The sequence below is a fragment of the Bos indicus genome, chromosome 27, assembly GCF_029378745.1.
Source record: "Bos indicus isolate NIAB-ARS_2022 breed Sahiwal x Tharparkar chromosome 27, NIAB-ARS_B.indTharparkar_mat_pri_1.0, whole genome shotgun sequence".
NCBI classification, from domain to species: Eukaryota; Metazoa; Chordata; class Mammalia; order Artiodactyla; family Bovidae; genus Bos; species Bos indicus.
Genome location: NC_091786.1, coordinates 16,587,650 through 16,607,258, shown reverse-complemented (window position 1 = coordinate 16,607,258; position 19,609 = coordinate 16,587,650). Strand labels below are relative to the sequence as shown.

Genomic DNA, 19,609 nt, shown 5'->3' with positions numbered 1-19,609 from the left:
AAAAGACAAAAGATAACATGTGTTGGTGAGGATGTGGAGAAAAGGGAATCCTTGTACACTGTTGGTGGCAATGTACAGCCATTATGAAAACAGCATGGAGGGTCATCAAAAACTTGAAAATAGATCCAGTTATCCTTCTTCTGTGTATACATTCAAAGGAAATGCAATCAGTATCTTACCCATGTTCATTGCAGCATTATTTACCATAATCAAGATCTAAAACAACATCAATGGATAAAGAAATTGTGGTACATTTAATGGAATACCACTCAGCCTAAAGGAAATCAGTTCTGAATATTCATTGGAAGGACTGATGCTGAAGCTGAAACTCCAATACTTTGGATACCTGATGCAAAGAACTGACTCATTTGAAAAGACCCTGATGCTGGGAAAGATTGAAGGCAGAAGGGGATGACAGAGGATGAGATGGTTGGTTGGCATCACCGACTCAATGGACATGAGTTTGGGTAAACTCTGGGAGTTGGTGATGGACAGAGAAGCCTGGTGTGCTGCGGTCCACGGGGTCACAAAGAGTCAGACACAACTGAGCTACTGAACTGAACTGAACTCAGCCTTTAAAAGGAGATTCTGGCATTTGTAACAAGTAGATGGACCCAGAGGACATTATGCTAAGCAAAATAAGTCTGACACAGAAAAATACTGCATGATCTCACTTATACATGGAAGCTAGACAAGTCAAAGTCACGGAACCAGAGAGTATGGATAGAATGATGGTTTTCAGGACTGGGGAGGTGGGAGGAATGGGGAGCTATTTATCAAATGAGATAAAGGTCCAAGTCTCAGTTATGTAGAATGAAGAAGTTCTGAAGAACTTATATACACCATGGTGTCTACAGTGAATAGTTCTGTACTGTAGACTAAAAATTTGCTAAGAGCCTAGATCCTAGGATCTGGGGAAGAAAATGGCAACCTACTCCAGTACTCTTGCCTGGAAAATTCCATGGACAGAAGAGCCTGGTAGGCTATAGTCCGTGGGGTTGCAAAGAGTCAGACATGACTGAGCAACTTCACTTAGATCCTCAGATGGGCTCTTACCAGACAAAAGATAATCATTCTGTGAGGACATGGAGATGTTAATTAGCTTGACTGTAGTAATCATTTTACTATGTATACGCATCTCAAAGCATCATGCTGTACATGGTAAGAAGCTACAATTTTTCTTTTGAACATAAAATATTGTCTTTGAGATGCTTCAGTGTCCACTGCGAATTCCTCATGCTAATGGGTCTCATGGTGTAACACATATAGAATCACCTACAAGGCTTCTTCTTTTTCTTAATTTTTGCTGTTTTTTTTTTTAACATGTACACACTGCTTTATTTATTTATTTTTGGCTGCTCTGGATCTTCATTGCTGAACGCGGACTTTCTCTAGTTGCAGAGAGCTGGGGCTACTCTCTCGTTGTGGTTCACGGGCTCCTCGTTGCGGTGGCTTCTCTTGCTGGGGAGCACAGGATCTAGGGTCCACAGGCTTCAGGAGCTCACCAGTTGTAGCCTGTGAACCCCAGAGCATGCAGGCTTCAATAGCTGTGGCACACAGGCTTACTTGCTCCAGGTATGAGGAATCTTCCCAGACCAGGGATCAGATCCATGTCCCCTGCATCGAGAGGCAGATTCTTATCCACTGCGCCACCAGGGCAGTCCCTGCAGGGCTGCATGAAGCAGGTTATTGCGCCCACCTCCAGAGTTTCGGACTGAGTTGGGTCGCACAGAGTCAGACACGACTGAAGCGACTTGCAGCCGCAGCAGCAGCAGGCCTTGGGTGGGGCAGTCTTTGCATTTCTAGCAAGTTCCCAGGTAATGCTGGTGAGGCTGGTCTGAGACAGCACTTTGAGAATCACAGCTCTATACTGACACCTTTGTTTACATGGAATCGAGGCAAATAGTGTAGAGTAATAGCTGCCAGGAAACCACGCCTAGGATTGCCAACAGCTGGTTTGAGAGAGATAATTAATAGGCCTGCTTGTATCAGTTAGGGTCTCAACTGGAAACAGATGGCATGCTTCAGATAGGATAAGTCCTGACAGCCAAGAAGTGAAAACCTTGTTAGGCCCTAGGGTTTTGCAATGAAGACCTAAGCATCCATGTACAAGATTGAACTCGGCCCACCTTCACACACAGTCATTTAGAACAGCTGACACAACGCAGGTTGTGAGGTTACCTCCATATGCACGCTAGCCACAATGCCCAAGGAGGTATCCTAGCTGTACGCTCTGACACGTTTATTTCTTTTCTCTCAGAGTATCTGGAGGCATTGCCCTCTTCAGCTCTCTGTCGTCCTTACCCAACGCATGATTCAGGACTTCACCTGAGAAAGTAAAGTATCTGGGAAAGCTTTACTGATGTATACAAATTTTATCTGAGTAGTCTTATCTCCTTTCCTCTGATCAATGGCCCATTTTTCTTCTACCTGCTGTAACAACTATTCTCACTTCAACATATATGCAGGGGGTTATTTTATCTCTTTAAATTTCTATATGTGAAGTTGTGGGCTTCCCTGGTGGCTCAGATGGTAAAGAATCTGCCTGCAATGTGGGAGACATGGGTTTGATCCCTGGGTAGGGAAGATCCCCTAGAGAAGGGAATGGCAACCCACTCCAGTATTCTTGCCTGGAGAATCCCATGGATAGAGGGCTACAGACCATGGGGTCGCAAAGAGTCAGACACGACTGAGTGACTAACATGGGAGGTTACAGCCATTCTTCCGTCTCTTCTGGTACCTGTCGAAAGGACACTCAGCAGACACACTGGCAACTTTAGATTATAGATGATCTCTGTGTAGCCCTTGTTATTATAGCATTCTTCTTTACTTTTTGTTTTGATACTAAATATTTTTAATAATAATTTTGTTAAAAAAACTTATGTAACCTTCTTAGTTAATATGCGCAAAATGGATACAATTAGGGATCCATTCCACATCTCAGGACCAGAGTATTCCTGGACCAGCATATACCTCCTTTCCCATCACCGGTCTCCTCTGCCCCCAAGTAAACACCATCTTTTAAAAAAAAAAAATGCATATGCTATATCTTATGTAGACTTCCATAAGCAGCATACTGTTTAATTTTGTTGGACTCTGAGCAAATTTTGCAGCTTCTATTCCTTATTCCATATTATATTTCTAAAAATTGTTTATATTGTTACATGTAGAAGTTGTATATTCATTTTCCCTGTGTAAATTTATAATGTGAAGATGCTTCAAATTATTCATTTCCCTGTTGCTAGACATTTGTGTCTTTTCTAGTTTTTGTTTTTATGAACAAAGTGGCAGTGAGTTTTCTTGTAGATGTCTCCTACACATTTCAGGGTCCCTCTTGAGTGTACTGAACCTAGTCATAGCATTGCTGGATTATAGAATACATACAGATTCATTTTCACAGGGCATTATGCACTTGTTTTCCAAAGTAACTGCACCAATTTACAACCCTACCAGTATGGCATATGAGTTCTCATTAAGCCACATCTTTACCACCTCTGATATGATCGGTCACCTTAATTTTTGCCAGTATAGTTTGTGTACAGGGTATTACATGAGGTTTTAACTTCTGTTTGACTAATCACTAGTGAAAGTATCTCTTCTTATGTATCATATCAGGTTCTTAGGGCTGCTGTAACAAATTTCCATACACTGGGTGACTTGAAACAACAGAAATGTTTTCCCTCCCAGTTCTGGGAGCCAGAAGACCAACATCAAAGCACAGGCAGAGTTGCGCTCCTTCTGAAAGCTCTCAGGAAGAATCCTTCTCGCATCTTCCTGTTTCTGGTAGTGTCAGGCCTCTTCCTTGGCTTGTGGCTGAATAACTCCAATCAAATCTCTTTCTTTGCCTTCATGTGGCCTTTTAGATCCATGTGTCTCTCACCTGAATGACTCTCATAAAGATGCTCGTCGTTGGATTTAGGACCTACCTGGATAATTTGTTGTTTAGTTGCTAAGTCGTGTCTGACTCTTTGCGACCCCATGGACTATAGCCTGCCAGGCCCCTCCGTCCATGGGATTTTCCAGGCAAGAATACTGGAGCGGGTTGCCATTTCTTTCTTCAGAAGATCTTCCTGACTTAGGGATCAAACCTGTGTCTCCTGCGTTATCAGGAGGATTGTTTACCACTGAGCGGCCTGAATAATTTAGGATGATCTTATCATGAGATTCTTAGTTATTTCTGCAAAAACCTTTTTTTCCAAAAATGTCAGATTCACAGGTTTTAAGAATTAGGACATGGACATTTAAGGATCAGGGCATGTAGTTGAGGCACAATTTAACTCACGACAAAAATAATTACCATTCACACTTTGTAAAACACAGGTTCATGTTTTTTTCTCCCGATTATCTATTGAATCTTTATTATTTTCCTATTAAGCCTTTTTCTTATTGATTTGTAAAACTTCTTTAAAGATATCCATTTTATGTCTATTTGCTAAACAAGTATTCTCTCAATCTGTGACTTACATTTTTACTTTTTAGTATGATGTCTTGATAAACAGAGGTTCTTAGTTTTTATGTAATTGAATTTGCTATCTTTTCTTTTACGGTTAGAACATTTTATGTCTTATGTAGTAAACTCTTCCGTGGCCACAAATAAATTTTCTTATATCTTCTTCTAAATATCTTGACCATTGTTCTTATAGTTTTACATCTTTCATTCATCAAGAGAAAAATTCTGTTCACAGTATATGAGATGAGGATCCAATTTTATTTTTTTTCATGAATAATGGATAACCAATTCCCCCTCATCCTGTCTTGATCCATGTCTAGAGCCACAATAGTTATCTTAGGATAAAGTGACGACAAGCTCGAGGATGAAAGACATAATCTGATGTGATATAGGCACTTACAATAGCACCAATATTTAAGTGACAGTTCTGTATCATTTAGAAAGAATAAGAAAATCCAGTTCAACATTCCTACTCAACTAACAGCATAATCTACATGACATCCTGCAAACCTTAACTGATACAATTTTATACACACTGAAGTCTATCTTTAGCCAGGTTTAACTATCATTGCAAGTAACTTAGAGTAGCTACTTTGAACTTGGGATTACATATTTACCAAATGACATCACTGAATAAATTGGTGCCAAGAAACACCCAGGTTATTAACCCTCAGCCGCCAGGTGGATGAATCAGCAGTGCCCTGTACATTTTGGGTAACTGTGGGCACAGGTGGTTCCCTGCATGGCTCTTCCATCAATCATGAAAATTAGTCAACTGTGTGGGACAGTCCATTGAATCCATAATTTCATGTCTAATAAATTTCACATGTACACACAAAAGTAAAGCTACCTGAGCTCTCAGAAAACCCAGTTTCACTAAATGCATTCATTTTACCACTGCCCTTTTTCTACACAAGGAAGGAAATAATTGCTTAACTGAAGTCAATTCGTAATCTCCAGATCTCATGAAAAACACAAGTCCTCCTTTAGAAAAGTCATCGTTGGAGAAGAAAACCTGACCTGGATTTTCCTGTACTGTGTTCTGACTGTTTTGGAATAGTCATTTGTGGGTTTAGAAACCTGTCCACACCTGTTCTGGCCAAAACAGTACCATTAGCCACCTATGACTATTTCCATTTACATGAATTAAAATAAAACGTTCAGCTCCGCATTTTGCACTAGCAATTTGTTCAGCGCTCCATAGCACCAATTCAAGACAACAAAGACAGAACATTTCCATCTTCACAGACAGTTCCTCTGGAGAGTGCTTTTCTAGACGCTTTCTTCCACTCTATTCACATTCACATCTAAATTCATGTCGTACTTTAAAGTTTACTAAGTGCTTTCCGGTCCATGCTTTGACTGGGTGCTCACTCTATGATTGGTAGAAAGGCATTATTCAAAGTGTCTTTATCTACTGTTGAGTAACACATTCCCCTCAAACTTAGCAACTGAAAATAACAAACATTTATTACCTTGTGGAGTTTCTGAGGTCAGTAATCTGGGAGCAGCTTGGCTGAGTAATCTGGCTCAGGGTCCCTCATGAGGCCGCAATCAGATACGTGCTGAAGCTGGGGCCAGGTGGCTGTTGGAAGAAGCTTTCAGTTCCTTTTTCCTGTGGCCTTTCGACTTGCTCCAGAGTAAATACTTTGGAAGAGAGAGACGGAGGGGGCAGGGGAGGGAAGGAAGGGAGAGCATTGTCTTTTATAACCTGATCTCTGAAGTGACACACCATCACTTCTGGCTTATCCTACTGTTACACAGACCCTGGTTGGCAAGATATGGGAGGAGATCACACACAGGAGTGACTGTGAGAAGCTGGAGATCATCCAGCCCATCTTAGACTTCAGCCAATCATGTTGCTCTTTAAGACACTCGGGAACGTGTCAAACTCACACAGCTGATAAACCTGAGAGAACATTAGAGAAGAACACGCATCTAAAAGAATTCCCAGGTGGTGCGATGGTAAAGAACCCGCCTGCCAATGCAGGGGATGCAGGAGTTTCCTGGGTTAGGAAACTCCCCCGGAGTAGGAGATGGCATCCCACTCAGGTATTCTTACCTGAAGAATCGCATGGACAGAGGAGCCTGGCGGACTGCAGTCCATGGCGTTGCAGAGTTGGACATGACTGAGCGTGCACACACACACACACACAACCTCTGACTTTTTACTCCTTTCTTCCACAGTACTCTGGCTTCACACATCAAGGTGTTACTTCAACTTCCTTAAACAATTTGACTTTTTTTTTTTTAATAAACCAGTGACACAGACTAATATCATCAACCTGCAAATACTACAGCTGGGATTCAGGGGGTCTTAGTAACAATTGCTCCTCTTCTTTGCTTTCTCAGGAAAAAAAAAAAAAAAAAAGAAAATAACTGGAGAGTAGAAAGAACAGAAGGAGCCTGCTCCTGACAAGCACTCTGTCCTGACCAAACTCTAGATTGGCTCCTCTTAGCCCCTTGACCTTGACCTTGATGTCCATCTTTGTCGGTCCTGCATGGCCCAATTGTAGCAACAGGCCTGTGAAGTTGGTTTAGCCAGAATGCCCCACCCTCGCTATCTGACAGATTTCCTTTTCTCTCACCAAGCTCCGTGCTGAGTCACTTCAGTCATGTTCTACTCTTTGCAACCCCATGGACTGTAGCCTACCATGCTCCTCTGTCCATGGGGATTCTCCAGACAAGAATACTGGAGTGGGTTGCCATGCCCTCCTCCAGGGGATCTTCCTGACCCAGGAATCGAACCAGTATCTCTTATGTCTTCTGCGTTGGCAGGGGGCTTCTTTACCACTAGCGCCACTTGGGAAACCCTTTCTTTTACCACTCCCCAACTCCCATGTAATATCTGATCACCTTGGCCTGCCTTCAGCAAAAAGCCTGTCATGTTGGTTTATCCAGAATCCCTCTTTGCCCCTGATAGTCTCCTGTTAGTAATTTTCCATCCACTGACCCCCACCTTGCTCCTTGAATAAAAATTCCCAGTTTTCCTTACTGCATTCGAAGTTGTTTCTCTTTCCTGTTGCAAAAATGCCATCTCTGTTGACCCCACACCCATCATAATGGTCCTGATTAAAGTCCGTCTTAGTGTCAAACAAGTGTCATGAAAACTTTTTTTTAGTGCCTCTGGAGACAGCAAGTGGAGAGGAAGAAGTAAGAGGAAGATTCCTCTCCCACACCTAACCACACAGAAGAGAGTTTCTACAAATTATTGCTCAGGGAAGGGCCAGAGGCAAACTGCCTTCCTTCCGAAATATACAAAACAAAAAAAGCTGACTTAGTTTACACAGCATACACATAGATGTGCTATGGTTTACCTCCAACCATAGCACATCTTAATTTTTTTTTTTTTTTTTAATAATTCTATTTCAACTCAAGGGCAAAGTGTAGAAAAAGTGGGCTATGGTGAATTTCAACTGATTTCACTTTTTGGCTTGGCATTCAATATTGGCAGTCAGGGCTACAAGTAGATTCAAATTCCAAATGTCATGGATTTACTGGCTGTGGGTATTCCAGCTGACTGCTTTATCCTTTGATAATTATTTGAAATCAAAGTTTGGTTAACATTCACTGTCGATTCTAAGAAATTATTTCTGGATAACAAAGATACTGGAAAATATGCTAGAAATATTTTTGGATACTTGAGAGGAAAGAGCAGTAGGAATAAAGAAAAATCTTTTAGTTGAACAAATAAACTTTCAATTTTTTGTCTTTATTATGGTAGAAAAATGGGCAGTTTGCAAGACTGAATCATGCTGCTTCTAAAAACTTTTTTCATCATTAAGGACTCCAACGGTCCTTCCATTTGTCATTAGAGTCAGTCTCAATTCCTACTGACCTATGAGTTAAGGAGGTCCATCCACTTATCTTTTCTTTCAATATGGCATTTAAAGGCTAGCTGCGGGAGATGATGTCAGGTAAAAGTAAGCCAAATCCTGACACAATCCACCTTAAGTAAAATGAAAATGTATGCTCTCTCACACAAAGAAGTGTTGAGTTGGGGTGGCCTTTGGAGATAGTTTAGGCTTCATCCTCAGCAAGTGATACGACAGCAGCAGTCCCAGGCATGACATCCTGATCTGACAACATCCACAGGACACATGATGTGTCTTGAGGCTCTCTCTTAGGAGGGAGGAATTTTTTCCCCCAGTGGCCTCCAGTAAACATCCTGGATGCTTCCGGATATCTCATTGGCTACAATTGGTCTATTGCTCATGACAAAGAGTACAGAACCACCACAATGGGCTTAAATAGATCATCTGTTAGAGAAAGGATGTTGGTGAACCATCACAATTCTTGTTTCCCAAATAGGAACCTCTTAGACTCTATATCAGGTTAGTTTTTATCACCAAAATATACTACCAGAAAAAGGATCTTGGTAGTAAAAAAAAAAAAAAGTATAGATATGGAAAAGCATAAATTAAAGATGGAAAGGAGAATTGGAGGAAAAAACCCTAGTGGTTCCAGACCAGGAAAACGAAAGGCAGAATATAAATTGAAATGCTGATCATGAAAATCCTATGAGATAATCCTTGTCAGAATTTAGTGAGAATTATTAGTATATATTTTTTTGCTGCTCAGACCAAATAAGTTAAAGTCTGACAATGATTTCAAGTTGCAAAGAAATGCGATCCAGAATTGGCATATCTACCTAGGCAAATAGGTTAAGCCAAACAAATAATGGATGTATTACATATCTATTATGAGACCAAATCAGTGGTACGCTCGCTCGGTGATTAAAGGACCCTCTTTTAAACAATTTTTTGGTCTGTATTTGGTACAGCTGGTACAAAGGAACATCTTTCTTCAATCATCATGTGAGTTTTTTGTTCTCCTCTTAGGCTGTTTCTTAAACAACATTGCTGACAAAGTCCTTGGTTCATAAAGCGCAAACGAGGAGTAGGGTGTAAGGAGCTGGGGGTGTTATGTTGACAAGTGTGTTAGCTATGAAGACAGTCAGCCTTGAGTTTCAGTCCAAAACATGACCCAGCATGAGTTATCCAATCTACCTCAACCTCACTATTTCATCTGGAATGAGGAGGTAGGTTATTAATTGCTAATATCCTACAGAATTTTGTAAGAACTACATGAAATGATACATATGTACAAGCTGGAACGGAGTTCAGGCTATAATTGGCATTAAGTCAATGTTACTTATTACTATTGGTTATATAAAGCCTCGTAGCAGAGAGGGAGTGGTAGGGGGAGAAAGAGTGGGTAAATTTGAAAATAATGATATTGTAGTTGTTATCTTCATTCTTTACTGTGTCTCTCACAACAGATGAGGTGGGTTTTTGTTTTTGGTGTTTTTTTTTTTTTTTTTTTTTTTAAGATCGCTTTAGAAATGCATGTTTATGAAGGAAAGCAAGACTCCCAAAATTCAGTAATGAAAAGTACATTAGATTTCATGTGGCAAAGACAAGACTCAAACCAGATTTATTGACCTTGGATCTAATGTTCTTTTTACTGCCTCTTATTGAGAAAGTATTTCAACAGTTTCTGCATGATTCATTGCTTACTGTTCAAAAAGGTAGACTTGGAATCTTTCAGTCACTGAGCTGGGAAAGCGTCACAAGCTTTGGATGGTACATATCCAGCAGAATCTGTTCCCAAACCACATGGGGAGGTTGATCTCATATCTGTAGGGACAGAAGGTCCAAACAAGCCTTTTCTACTATACTATTTACGCCTGACATGAAGGTAAATGTTTTTGTTTGTTTTTAGTAGTTAGCCATCTAGTGTAACACTCCCAAATATCCCCCGGCACCTGGAATATTGGCACTGCCATCTGGAATTTCACCATTAGAATACAATTTTACGACTAAGGTTTAGCTTTAAGAAAGCCCTTGTTATAATGGACTTGGAAGGGACCAGGAAAATGAACACAGACATACCCCTAGTTAACCACTACTGATTCTTATCCGCTGGACTAGTTGTCTGTTTCAATGGCTCCCTTGGAGAGTGCAATGGCTTCGCTTCATCTCTCTCCTGAAGGAGAGCTGTATTTGAACGCAAAGGATAAAATATGCCTCACCTTTAGGAAGTGTAGGGGGGAAGAGGGTGTAGATGAGAAAGCACTGAAAAGGAGCAGAGAGGGTGGGATGACAGAAATCAGTCAGCCTTCCTACAATTATGTCACCCTAGGACTATTTTTAAAATGTCTTAGAATTCTTTTCTACTTTAAACTGAGTGACTCCCCCTGGTTTTCCTACTCAGCAATAGTTGGAGACAATGAAAAGGCCATTTAAGCCATGTTAATATTTCTTAATCACCAAACACACCTAAGTCATTAAAATTTGAATCCTTTATGATTTCACTTAGCATACTGTTGGTAACGTGACAAAATCTGGGACATGAGTGAATCTTTCTGTGATAGTTGTTTTTTTTTTTTTTTAAGGCTTTGGAAGTGAGTCAGTGTTGAATGTATCAAAATTATAATGCTTGATGTAGCCTTCCAAAAACAATAGCAAAGTCTGTAACAACATTGTCCAACAAAACCCTATCATGATAAAAAATGTTCTTTCATCGGTCCTAAATAATACAGCTGCCATTAGCCACAAGTGGATATTGAGTACTTGAAGTGTGGCTACTGACACAAAGGGATTGGACTTTACTCAGCCACTTGTGGCTGGTGGTATTGGACTGTGTAAGTCCAGAGGTGGTCTTTATTTGTATTTATTTATTTTTTGGTTGCACTGCTCTGCCTGTGGGATGTTAGTTCCCTGACCAGGGATGGAACCCATGCCCACTGCAGTGGAAGCATGGAGTCTTAACCACTGGACCAGTAGGGAAGCCCAGTGTAGTTTTGTTTAAAGTTTTCTGCTCTCCTCACTTTGTTTGTTTTCAAAAGTACCTATTTCGATTAATGCCATCAATTTTATATATAAATTCCGTGGTTTTTTTTTTTTTTTTCTATTGGAAAATGTTTCTTTACCTATGATAACTCCAAGGTGAGCAGAGCAAACCAGTTGCCTTGCACAGCAGCATCTTGGGCAAATTTATGTATATTACTCATAAAATACTTGTAATATGCGGTCAATTTCTAATGTCAACTATTGACACAAAAGGAGCGAGCCTGTGTAGATGAAACGGTGAAGCATCAGACGTCTGTCCTCCGCACTGATGGACTGGCCTTTCAGGTCAATTGTCCTTTGATTTCCTCCTCCCCCCTCCGAAATCCGGCACCTTCTGGGTGCCCCTGGGTCTGCAGATTTATGGTGCCCTTCTCTCCCTCTCGTATTGAAATCATTTAAAATCATTTAAAACCTCCTTTAAATTCATCCTAATTGTATAGAGGAGAAACCCGAGTCATTGCAAAGAACCACGGAGGGAAAGAAAAGGACTATTGATGAGCTCCTACCTGCTTGTGCTTAGTCGCTCAGTCAAGTCCAAGTCTTTGCGACCCCACTGGACTGTTGCCCTTCAGGCTCCTCTGTCCGTGAATTCTCCAGGCAAGAATACTGGAGTGGGTTGCCATGCCCTCCTCCTGGGGATCTTCCCAACCCAGGGATTGAACCCAGGTCTCCTGCATTTTGAGAGGATTCTTTACCAGCTGAGCTACCAGCGAAACCCCTACTATGTGCTTACTAGATACTTTATATGATGTTGGGGAAAAGGGTTCCCTGCTTGAATGCTGCTTCCCTGGCAAATAAATGACATTCAATAAACATTTTAAAATGGAAAAACACAAGAATACAGTTTTACAACGTGAAACTGTTATCATGCCCTTATCAAGACGAGGGAACTGAAATGTAGAGAAGTTATATGACTTCCTTTAGGCTAAGTTCACCCAACGCGCCAACATTTAATAGTCTTTCCTCTTAACTGTTTAAGTCTTTGCCTTGCTTCCTGTGTCCTAGGGGTTTTGCTCTTTGCCTTTCAAAGATAACACAAGCTAAATTGACCACTAGATATACACCAATGGCTGCAAAGGTATTAACAGAACCCGTTCCTAGCCGCCAGCCCTTTTCCAGGGGTCTTTGAATTTTAATGCCAACCTTCTGGGGACAGTGTAAACTCACAGAAATGGCTCCCTGGAAATTTCATGCTGTTGAGGAGAGATTTTTATTTTGGTACTTTAGCGGCATTAAAAATATATATATTCCACAGCAGATATTTTCCTGGAGTGGATGTTTCCATAAAGGAGTCTGGATGCTTCCACAGAAAGACGCATTTCACTTACAAATTCAACTTCAACAGCGTTTGCCTTTATCTGATCCTATATTTTGAGTAGACGATTGATTCATTCGTATTAGCCCCTATCATGATAGATGACTTGTAAGAAACAGAAATTGGCTCCTCCCCCATTCTCCGCCTCCCCCACCCCCCGCCCTCCCCGGATCCTCTGATGCTTCAGAGTACGGTCTAAAAACGGAGGCGCCTTTGGAAAGGATTTGCACGTTAAAATATGGCTCCGTGATTTTCAACGCACAGACCACAAACAGCGCTAGAGCCCGAGAAGTATTTAAAACAGATCACATCCTGAAGTTGGAGGGCTGCAAGAAAAGTACAAGTCGTCCAGGCCAGTCTGCAGAGGTTGTTCGGGCTTCCGCCCTGCAAAAAAAAAAAAAAAAAAAAACAACGGGCAGGCGACACGTCGCGACGAAATCTCAGCGGCAGAAGGGGAAGAGCATCACCTGCAGTTCGAGGCGTGGGAAACGCCGGCGGAGGAGGCCGGCGAGGAAACCCGCCGGAGAGGTGCGCGCCGCGGGGCCGCTCAGGTGCCGGGGCTCGGCGGCGCCGGGGGGAGACGCGGCGCGGTGGAGAAGGACGGACGGTCAGCCGTCGGGACCGCAAGACACTGCTGCGGCAGGGAGGCCGGCCCAGCCTGTCCGCTCGCCGCCGCTACTGTCCGGGAGGCGGACCCCGCGGGAGCACCCGGGTCCGGGGCGCGGGGCGGGGGGGCGAGGCGGGGCGCTGACGTCACCTCCCCTCCCCCGCGGCCTCCGGGAGGGAGAGAGGGAGGGAGGAGCGCCGAGAGAGGCAGCAATCCGCCGCAGTTCCCGGCCGCAACTCCCAAACTCCGCGGCTCGGCTGCCCGGACAAGTCCTGACAAACTTGGTTTCTCCCCGGCCCTCGCGCACTCGCCTCCTTTTTCGCTGCTCAAGTTTTTTCCCCCAGGACGGTAAGCCTCCGGAGATGCGGCCACCTGGGCGGCGCGGGCGGATCGCACCCTCGCTGGGGACATGGTGAAGATCGCAGGGAAGAAGCAAAGTTGGTACTTCAGACACGGCTTCTAACAAACATCCAGATAGTGTGGGGATTACGGAGCTGTCGGCACTTTAAAGCAGGGCTCCGAGGACTCGGCTGGACGGGTGAGTTCCTTCTTTCGTGCAAGCCTTTCTGTCTTTTTAAAGTTTAAACAGAAATGAAATAATGTGAGGGTGCTTCACTAGTATGGGGAAGCGTGTGCATCCTACCGGTTTTCCGCTTGGGGAACAGCACCCTACCACCCCCCACCACCCCCAAAGGCTGTGTTTAGCTCGGGAATCAAAGATCAGTATGCACAGGTTTTGGAATTCGTGAAATACTTGCAGAGCACTGTTCAGAAGAACTTGAAAAGCTACGCCGTTTGTGCATTATTTCGAATGTAACTTATTATAGAAATGGTGCGCGGGGAGGGCGCCTCCGTGCCGCGTGATCCGCAGTGGCGCAGCGCCCTCTAGTTCGGACACCCGGCGAAGCGCGCGCTCCCTGCGGGGTTCCGCGCGGACCGCGAACTTGGACCTGCCGGGTGCTCATGGAACGTGGGCGTGAGGTCCCTGGCCGTCACCCTAGCCTTCACTTACCACCCACTCCGGCCCATTCTGTGTCTGATTTACATATACCAGCGTGGGTGAACTGGATACAGAATTGGTGCTGGCAGAAAGTGGTTTTTTTTTTTTTTTAATTAATTTTGGGGAACCCAGCCCCCATCCCCCTAATGTCCCAGAACCTATGGGTACTGGGTTAAGGAGGACTGACTATTGAGAGGACAAACGTGGAGCTTGAACTCCATCTCTCGTTCATGTGAAGGTAATTAGAGGGTAGCTAAAAGGCACCTCCTTTTCGTTCCTTTGGGGCTAAAGGATCAGTTAAAAACGTGGCAGCACCGGACTCTGAAATCTACATCTCTGGCTCTTGGCTGTTCCTCTGGCGACAAAGTGCGACTTCTTCCAGGCAATTAGGTTTCTCAGTGGACCTGGCCGGCAAATCGGGATTCCCCAACCGATGTTTAGTTCAAGTAAGCGGTATTATTTATTAATGAATAGTAATTTTTTTCTCCAGGAATTCTTTTGCGCCATTTCAAAATCTTGTGATTGTATGTTATAGGATGGTGTCTTTTTAGCCTTTTTACTCACCCCCTCCTATCCCTTAACCCCGCATACTGCCCCTACAAACTGTTGGCGTTCGCGTGTGGCTGTGTTTCGTTTAGAGTTAGAATTCGGCCCGGGGCGCCAACGAATGGAGCTTGGAGATCAGGTCACCTGCTTCCTAGGTGTTTCATGTATGAAGCTGACCTGTAACCCCGGGAGCGCTTTGCGCAGTTATGGCCGTAGCCAAATGTTTGGATGATGATGTTTGTTGGATGTGTGAATTTGTGTGTATTCTAAATAATACGCCGGGAATACACTACATACTCTTAGTGCCGCGAATCAGCACACTCATTCTGCAGGCGTGGTTTCTCCTTCCCAGCCACGACCTGGTAGACACTTTTTTTCTAATCACCGTCTTTGAGATGGCGTAAGAGTAGGCTGCATTAACTTTGAACTAAGGCATTTCCCTCTTTAACCCTAGACTCCTTCGCCCCCATCGGCCTGGTAGTTCCTCCAGCAGCCCCCTCCACCGGTTCTGGGGAAATCATCTCTCTTTGTCCTCACAGTGTTAACGTATTCTAGCTCCACAAACTTTCCGAGGTCACGTCCGCCCTCTTCCCCAGGCTGTTTCTCTACGCCCGGGAGCATTCCGGGCTGCGCTGAGCCGGCGCCTGGAGCTTTGCCCGCGCCGAGGATGGGCTCACAGCCCCGGGATACCCCGACTGCGCGCTCGGGCTAGCGGAGGTGGGGGGAGGGTTCCCCGAGGTTTCCCCTTCTCCCTAAAGAACCTGGAGTTTCACGTTATACTGCGTTCACGCTTTGCGGGGTGTACTCACCGGGTGGGAAAGAGCACGAGGCGGCACAAGCTGCCTTTTGTCCCCGCAGCCCTGGGGATCCGGGGGCGTGCGCCGGGGGAGGCAGGCCTTGGGGTTCGTAACCCGGGCCTGAGAGGTTCCGCGGTCTAACCTCTGCACAAAGAGGTCGCGGAGGAAGCGTTTTCACTTTCCTGGGGTTTCAGTGTAGATTGAAGAAGGAAGTAGATTCCCATCAGACTGCATTCCTTTTCAGACCTTTTTTAAGACTCGATTCCGCCGAGCTAGGGCAGACCGGCAACCACGGCATTCAAATGCAGATTTAGGAATTCCCTCAAGGTACTCGGAAATCTAAAGGGGGGGGGGGTGAGGAGGCGTGGGAAGCTTTTTCTTTAAACCCATAGCTGACTTTTTTTTTTTTTTTGGAGCTAAGCTAATGTTTCCCCTCTCCTAGCAGGGAACATTCCATATTAATTCCTTGCACAAATGTGTGCTGGCCATAACTAACCTCGGCGCTAGAGCGATTTGTTTTCTCCTCGCGGTGTCGCTAGATCTTCCTGGGCATTCACTGATCTCCTGGCAAGGAGCCGGTCGCTGTAGCGGCCGGGAGCTCCCTGACCCCTTGGCCAGGCTTCGCGGCCCGGGGGCCTGGCGGGCTGGGGGATGTCCGGCAGCCCGGGGGAAAGTAGGGTCGAGAGTTTCCGCGCGGGAGAAACGAGCGCCGGCGCGAGCGGGCGTGGCCGGGAGCGGAGGGATATCCCCCGCGCCGGGTGCGTGAGCCGCGCGGGTGTCTGCGCCGGGCGGCCTGGGAGAGCGGGGCGCGCGCACGGGCCGCCGGGCGCTGCCTTGGAGTAGGGGCGCACGGAGAGCGCGGGCAAGCCGCTCGCTGGGACACGATGCAGCGCGGCGGCCCCAGCCAGGCGCCCGGCCGACCTGGACCCCGCCCGGGGGCGCGCTGAGGCGGCGAGGCGCGCGCCCCCGAGAACTCTGTGGCGGCCACTTGGGGCCAACTTTGCTGTAAGTTGGAAGGAGGCCAGAAGGGACCCGGGGACTGTGGGCGAGGGGCGCGGCGGCGCTCGCGGTGCCATCGCCGGCCAATCGGTCGGGCACCTTGCTGCTGAGAGGTTGGAGGGCTTCCACCCGGCTCGGCGTGGGTGGGACGGGGGGACTCCTGCCTGGGAGTGTCCAGCCCAGGATCGTGCCCCGCCGGCTCCTGGGAACGGAATGGAGAGAAAGAGACCCCTCGGATGGGTGGTAGGTGCCCAGCCGCCTGCTCGTTGGGAAAGTTCAGGGCAGCCCCCGGGGGTTCGAGCGGGTGGCGCGAGGGAGGCGGAGAGGCGGGAGCGGGCAATTCGCGACGTGACCTGCCTGGTAATCACCGATCCAAGCGCTTGGATCGGGCGGGCGGGTGGCCGCCCCGGCTCTGGCCCCCGGAGCCATTGCTGGAAATCTGAGCGGCGGCTGCGGCGCGGGGCTCCGGGCGCCCGCGGGGCCGAGAACCTGAGCGCCGGCGCCCGGGAGCTCGGAAACTTCACGCGCGCGCTCCGCGCTCTCTCCCCTCCGGTAACACGCGTGTCTGCTGAGGACCTAGCCGATCTCGCTCCGCGGCTGCTGCTTCCGATTTGCGAGAGATTTCACGGCGTATGTGTGATGGGAGGAGAAGCCAGCTACTGAGGGATGAGTTTTTGAAATGGAGTGGCCGGTTTCCTTGGATGGTTTGTACCCTGGCGGGGTGGCGGGGAGTGCTGCCATGAGGTTTGAGTGGTAGCTGGTTGAAGGTAGTTAGAATAGGTGCGGTTGAGAAATCTCCGGACTAAACATTTGCAATTGTGCTGTCAGGGTGTTTCTAGCTTTTTTGGAAGTGAAACTTTAAGGTCTTTTTTTTTTTTTTTAAGGAAGAGATTCTGCTTCTTTCTTGCGTTTTTTTCCTCTAACTGCTTTCCTCTAGGAAGCTAACTTTCTTTAGTCTCTGAAGATATTTTTGTTCCCACGGATGTGAACTGCGGAGCTTTGAAGACAAGAACGCAATTGTATGCATTAGGAAAGTAAACTCATAAATATTTTCTATGCAGTTAGAGGTTTGTTTTTTTTTTTTTTCCCCTTTCTTTTCGCATGTGTCTGAACTGTGGTTTCATTAAATAGCTTTTGTTAACCAATTCCCTGGTGCCCAGTAGAGGAGGTTTTTTGTTTTGTTTTGTTTTTGGTTTTTAAAAAGCTTGGATATTTACAGTGATTATGAAAATTGGAAAAGATCTGAAATGCAAGTGATCTTCAGTTATTTATGTATTTTTCACAAAAGCCGATTCTTAAGGCTTCATACGTTCCGAGTTAGGTTTCAATAGTTTTAAGAAGATAGCTGCACGTGTTAAAACTGGATGATGGTGCTGTTTTTTCAGTTTACTCTTAGTTGTGCTTCTCCAGCATATCCAGTACTGCAGTTACTCATAAAATCCAAGTACATGGGTGTTTCTCCAGCTGTATAGGTTAATTCTGATGTTTGGCTTTGCCTTCAGTGTTTTCTGACAGCTCTAGTTCCACAAGTGGAACTACCGTCTCCCTTTCTTTTCTATGGGGTTCCCTCGTGGCTCAGAAATTAAAGCGTCTGCCTGCAATGCGGGAGACCTGGGTTCGATCCCTGGGTCAGGAAGATCCCCTGGAGAAGGAAATGGCAACCCACTCCAGTATTCTTGCCTGGAGAATCCCATGGACGGAGGAGCCTGGTGGGCTACAGTCCACGGGGTTGCAAAGAGTCGGACATGACCGAGCGATTTCACTTCACTTCACTTTGACTTTTCTATAGGGCTGCCCTGGTGGCTCAGAATCTGCCTGCAATGCAGGAGACCTGGGTTCCATCCTAGGCTGGGAAGAGCCCCTGGAAAAGGGAATGGCTACCCACTCCAGTATTATTGCTGGAGAATCCCATGGACAGAGGAGCCTGGCGGGGGTATAGTTCATGGGGGTCACAAAGAGTCGGACATGGCTGAGTGACTAACACTTTTCTTTGCTATTTATTTAAGCTTTAAGATGGGTGAAAAGCGCTTAAAACATTCCATAATTTTTAAAAACAGCAATGGATATAATAGGTTTGATCTGAGTAAAGTGTGTGATTGTGTACCTGTTTCTTGAAAAATGAATACCTTAAATGAGCCAAATTCTTTGGCATTCTGAAAGGAAGTAAGATTATTAGAGGACTTCATAAAATATTTCAGGCCTCCTCTATATGTATTCATTTGTGTCTTAATTAGTCACTAAAAGTACTTCTGGTAGCTCAGTGGTAAAGAATCTGCCTGCCAAGACAGAAGACTGCCAGTTTGATCCCTGGGTGGGGGAGATACCCCAGAGGAGGAAATGGCAACGCACTCCAGTATTCTTTCCTGGGAGATCCCATGGACAGAGGAACTTGGCTGGCTGCAGTCCATGGGGTTGCCAAGAGTCGGACATGACTTAGTGACTGAGCGCACGCGCGCACACACACACACACACACACACACACACACACACACAAGTACTCCTAGTGGGTTCCCACCATGTTAATAGACCATTTAAATCCGTGTTGTGGACAGGTGCCAAAAGAGGACTGTAAAAATGATGTGCAAAGTAATACTGTTTTCCTTGCCCTGGTCCCATGCCTTGCTAGTGTATGTGTTTGGACTTAGCTCCTAAGTCGTCTCCGAAGTAGTCATTTGTTTGAATGCTAGAAGTGAAAGAGATGTTACAGACTTTTTTAACTCTCTTATCCCTGTTTTCCCACCCAAATTTGGTTGATTTTACATGGAATCAGTAAACTGAATCAAATTAGTGCATTATTATTGCCTTAAATGTCTCCGTGGCTTAATTTGTGGCCTAAAGGACCTGATTTAATAGCAGGAAGCTGGAAGGCTGGGTGTCTATTTAATCTTTATGAGTAGGAAACTGTAATAGGTAAGCTTTCTTTTGACCAAATTACATAGTTGATGAAGCCAAGGTATGTCTTTTTGTCTCAACTAATTGTTCAATTTGCAAGTGTTAGTTTGTCCTTAGGCGCTGGTAAGGAGTGTTTGAAGTGAGCGATG

At 45.3% G+C, this 19,609-nt stretch overlaps 1 protein-coding gene across 5 annotated transcripts in view; it reads left to right on the top strand.

Annotated features, from left to right (window-relative positions):
* The first annotated feature begins 13,366 nt into the window (after positions 1-13,366).
* Positions 13,367-19,609, top strand: part of FAT1 (FAT atypical cadherin 1) — a 125,665-nt gene continuing 119,422 nt past the window's right edge. For 2 of the 5 annotated variants that reach the window (XR_002180039.2, XM_019953463.2), the window contains exon 1: positions 13,369-13,764. The gene's annotated coding sequence lies outside the window, so the exon portion shown is untranslated. Of the gene's footprint in view, positions 13,765-16,448; positions 16,575-19,609 lie in introns of those variants that run through there. The other 3 variants (XM_070781738.1, XM_019953462.2, XM_070781739.1) reach the window with 3 other exon arrangements.